Here is a 5,211-nt window from a genome sequence, read left to right on the forward strand (position 1 = left end):
GGACTGGGCTGGGCTGTTTTCTCAATACGTAGTTGCTCTTTGATATAAAGCGCTCTCCTACACACATACATGACTGTCCCTGGATGTGTTTCTCTAGTCTACCCGGACTAACACACTACTTTGCTGAAGACGGACCGGCCTGGTGAGCTTCCTCCCAAGCAGGAAGCCGATGTCTTCACCGTCCCCTCCCCGCTCTGGCTCCATCTTTCCCCAGGCCTGGCCTGAGTCCTCCTCCTTTCTTGGCCGCTCAGAAGGACATTTGGACGGACGGGCATGGACTACAGCTTGTGCAGCGTTCTTAGCTATTGTCAGTGGGAGGGGAGGGTACTGGGAGGAGCCCTGGTGGTGCTGTGGTTAAAGCACTCGGCTGCTCACAGGGAGGTCAGCAGATCACCGGCCAGCTGCTCTGCGGGGGAGAGGCCTGGCACTCGGTGCCTGTGAAGATGGACAGCCTGGGACCCCGCAGGGGTCACCACGGTGGAATCCACTCCAAAGCAGAGGTCTGGTTTGGTGTGGTGTGGGGAGAGGTGCTCAGGTGGAACGACACGGTTGCGGTTGTCAGCTGCCACGGAGTTGGTTCTGACGCACAACACAGGGAAACACCGCCCTGTCCTGCGCCCTCTGATGTCTGAGCCCCTGGCTGCAGCCACTGTGCCCACCCATCTCCTGGAGGGCCTTCCTCTTTCCTGATGTCCCTCTGCTTGATCACCTGACGGCAGCACCGATGTCCCTTGTTCCACGTCCTCTTCTGCATCCACCCTGCACCTTCCCTCCCAGTCGATGTACCGCAACAGCCGCTGTTGGATGACCTCCAGCCAAACTGTACGTGAGCACAGCATCAATTCTATGGTTTGAGCACTCTGCCGGGTCACCTTTCTCTAGCGTGGGCACCCATACGGATCTCTTCCCCTCGGTTGGCCAAGTAGCTGTCTTCCAAATCGCCTGGCAAAAGCATTGCACCCGCGGCTGACTTTGGAAGAGGAGGTCGGACAGGGGGCATCATTGCTGGTGTCAGATGGCTCTTGGCTGAAAGCAGAGAATCCCAGAAAGACGTTTACTTGTGCTTCGTCGGCTGTGCCATGGCGTTGGGCTGTGTGGCCCACAACAAACCACGGACGGCCTTGGGAAGAGGGGGCTCCAGAGCACTGGGTTGTGCTCCTGCAAACCAGTACGCAGATCACGGATCGGGAGGCCGTCATGCCGATGGAAGACGGGAGCGCTGTGGGCGGGCGGGGTCTGCGATCGGGAAAGGCGTGGTCAGGGTGGGTGTGCTCACCATGCTTCAGTCTGTGCACCGAGCAAATCACGAGAGAAGCCGGGTTACCGGACGAGTGCAGGGTGCAGCATCACGATTGGAGGAAGGCTGGTGAAGAACCTGCCGTGTCAGAGGACACACGGCCCTGCTTGCTGAGAGCCAGGAGGCCTGGACCGCAGCCCTCAGGGGGTGACAGCCCGAGGCAAAGAAGAGGAAGTCTCACAACCGGGCCAGATGCCTGTCAGTGGCGCTGGCTGGTGCCCTTGGGTCAGTTGAACCATCGTGGACCCCAGAAAAGGCCCCAACACCTGTGGAGGCTGGTCCCTGGTCAGCAGAGCTGCTGGGATGGGCAACCAGGAACAGCTGGGCACAGCTGTGGCCTGAGGATGCAGCCCCCGCCCGCCTGGAGCGCAGGGTCAAACGCCATTCCCAGCACGGGCCCCACTCCAGGGCTAGAGGGACGGCATGTCCCAGCGCCTGGCTGGCCCAGGCCCAGCCCAGCAAAGGCGTCCGACACCCTCCAGGGGCTCATGCTGCTGACAGCAGCACCACAGGAGGCGGCTCGACCAAACGCTTATTGGCTTATAACTCAGGAAGCCAGAAGTCTGGACGCCAGGGCCAGCACCCGCCTGTCCATTCGAGCCCACCCACCCTACCCCACCCTGAGAAGGTGCCTTCTCAGAGGGCAGGCAGGCTCAGGCTCTGGTCTCTTGTAAGCACTGTCCCCTGCGACCTCCACACCATCCCCATCGCTGCTCCATGCTTCTTTCCTACTTCGGAAGCCAAGAAACCCTTAAGTGTGGGGCTACCACCATAAGGTCGGCAGTTCAAAACCACCAGCCGCCCCATTGGAGAAAGACAAGGCTCTCTCCTCCTGGGAAGAGCTACTGTGGGTCTCAGAAGAGCCGCTGTGGGTTTCTGCGTGTCAGCGTGTGTGCGCGTCCGTGTGTGTGTGTGGGCGAGGACGCACCTCAGCCCTGCCTGCCAAAATCCTCCTGTACCCTCACCCTCCAAGGTGTGGCTCAATCCGCCCATCAACTCCTCTGGAGCCTCCAGAGCACCCTCCATCCCCACCGCCACCCCAGGCCAGTCATGCTCACCCCCACGGACACCCGTCTCCCACCCCCTCCCCAGCGGGGGGAGAGCTTCAGGCCAGGGAGTCATTCAGAATTTCCATTCTCATGCCAGCACCATGCGGGTCATAGAGGTCGCTGCCTGAGGCTCCAGAAGCAGCCCCATCACCCACTCATGTCCCTGATACGCCAGAGGAGCTGCCAGCGGCCCCTGAGGTGCCAGCAGCAGATCAGCAGCGCCACATCCCTGCTAACACACATCCGCTCGGTGACCTGGCCCAGACTGGCCCTGTGTCTCTTGCCTGGAGTCAGCTGACAGGGGATGCAGGGGATCTGAGCCTCGAGGACTGACCCCCAGCCCCTCCCGGTATGAACCCCGGGAGCCTCCCTCCCGCCGTCCAGGCCAGCTGCTCCACACCCAGCGCTGGCCGGATTCTCCTGCTTCAGCTCCAGAGGTGGGAAGGCCAGGCCAGCTGCAGCTCCCCTCAGAGGCCAGGGGTCTTCCCAGGCCGTGGAGCCTGCATTCTGGCCAGCCAGCCCCCCCACCCCAGGGAGAGGCCCCCACCAGCGGGAGCAGAGCCTGAGGCTTGGTCCCCCGGGTCCCACGGCAGACACTGCAGAGGCGTCGAGCCCCATGGTGTCCTCCCTAAAAGCCTGTGCATCGGGACTGGAGCACAAGGCACCCGGGGTAGACTGGAGGAAGCGCCGGCTGCTCCCTGGGCCTCAGACGCCAGCAGCCTCCCTGGCTTCCCTGAGGCCGAGACTTCAGCTGCCGGGTGGACGAGGTGTGGGGCTGGCTCCTGCCGGAGCTGGGGGAGCCTCGGCACAGCCCTCCTGCCAAGCCCATCTGGGGAGATTGGAAGCCAAGTGTCTGAGGCGGAGACCACCCGCCTGGCTGTTTCAGGGGCCAGGTTGGGGGAGCTGACAGGTCTGGACTGGGTCTGGACATTCAGAAAGCTAGAGGTTTGGAGGGGCATCGAAAATTAAGCCCAGGACTGCAGTGAGTGCCACCCGCAGTCCTCCCACCACCACCGCCACCACCCTCCCTGGCAGACACAGCAGAGGGTCCAGGCCTGTCCTGGCAGTTCTACCCACATAGGCCCAAGGGTGGGTGGGCCCTCACCCAGGTGCCCACCAGCAGAGGGATGGCCAAATACAACTTGCTGCCTCCCTGAGCCGGGCATCGCTCGACCGTGAATGGGAGGGGAGGGCCCGATGCTTGTTGGACGCACAGGAGCCTGGTAAACCAGTGTTGAGTGAAGTAGCCAGACCTGGGGAACAGAGAGTGGGTGCTTCTCATAGCCGGGGTTGGGGTGCTGGGTGCCAGACTGCGGACCCCTGGCCAGCTGGAGGACAGAAGGTTCCAGACACGAGGGTCACACACCAGGAAAGTTCTGAATGTTGGGAGTTGCACACTTGAAGATCGGTGGCCATGGCCAATACAGGTCACAGATCCCTCCCTACGATCACAAACATGTTTACGGGGGGAGGACTCATTTCTCAACACAAACACAGGGAGCCCCATGGACATCCACTCCACATCTAACAGGGCCAAGTGGGCGGGAACGAGGGACCAGAGTGGGAAGCCAGCCCAGAGCCTCTGTCCTGCTGCCCTGGCCCGTGGCAGGGCAGCCGGTGCTCAGAGAGGCAGCCAGCAACAGCTGATGCCACCGTCCCCTGGGAGAGGGGCAGAGAGCACAGCGGCCGGCCGTGGTGGCCCCAGTTCTCAGGACTCTCCTGCAAGAACATGTAAACACGCGACACGTGTGCACACAAATGCATTCACACACCGTTACATGTACACACATGTGCATGAACATGTTCATACACGTGCATGCTCACACACATGCATGAATACTCACATACACGCATTTACACATGGCGCATGCACGCATGCTAGGTGCATGCATACACATGCAGGCACATGTGCATATACACACTCATGTGCAGGCACATGTGTGTACAGGCTCACATGGGGTGCGCGCACACATACTCACATATTTGCATACGCACCCACCACCCCTGTCACGTGGCAGTAGATACAGAGACTGTATACCCTTGGCTGTCAGGACGTCGGGGAGAGGGGCTGCAGGCTCAGAGCCGAGCATGACCAGGGGACTTTGGTGGCCTTGGCTCTTGGTCCTGTGGGCCTCTGGCTGGTCACAGTGAGAAGGCCCTGCACCAAGAATCAGGAAACCCCACTATTCCCACCCTTGTCTGTGCCTGGAGCAGTCCCACCCCGAGAGGCCTGCAGCTGACAGCCGCGGCTAGAGGGTTCTATCGGTGGGGCTGGCTGTCCACCAAGCTTGCAGGCGATGTCCCTGGGGGTCCTTGTGTGGTGTGGGGGCTCATATGGTGCCCAACACTCCCCCAGACCCCTGGAAAATGGGGGCTACAAGCCCAGGGGAGCAGATGGGTTCAGCAGCCCTGGGGGTGGGGCAGGAAAAGCAGGAGGTCGGAGGGGCCTGGGGCAGCAGCAGCTGTGGCTTGTCCAGACAGAATGGACACCCTGACCCAGGACCCACCCCTTTCTGCTGCCCTGGAATGTCCCGTTCCTCTGCCTCTGGGCTGCTGTGCAGTCTGCTGGGGACCCTGGGGCTCTTATCTCTCTGAGGGGAACTGTCCTTCTCAGAAGAGCCGCTTCCCAGCGCGGAGCTGCCTCACGCAGCAAGCACTGAGCCAGGCTGCGCTCCGCCGGGCCTCCCGGGTCTCCGCTGGACGCTGGCCGACCCCTCAGCCAGACACTCTACATTCTTCTTCCCAGACGCCGCCCATCCGCACTCCCCGTGCCAAACACGTGTGGCTGAGCAGGTACACGCTGCACACACGCAGCTCCCATGGCCTTCCACAGCCCACCCCTGCTGGCCCTGGTCCGTCCTCCAC

This window comes from Echinops telfairi, unplaced genomic scaffold (genome assembly GCF_000313985.2).
Source record: "Echinops telfairi isolate 266 unplaced genomic scaffold, ASM31398v2 ScPeMD7_25;HRSCAF=90, whole genome shotgun sequence".
Lineage (NCBI taxonomy): Eukaryota > Metazoa > Chordata > Mammalia > Afrosoricida > Tenrecidae > Echinops > Echinops telfairi.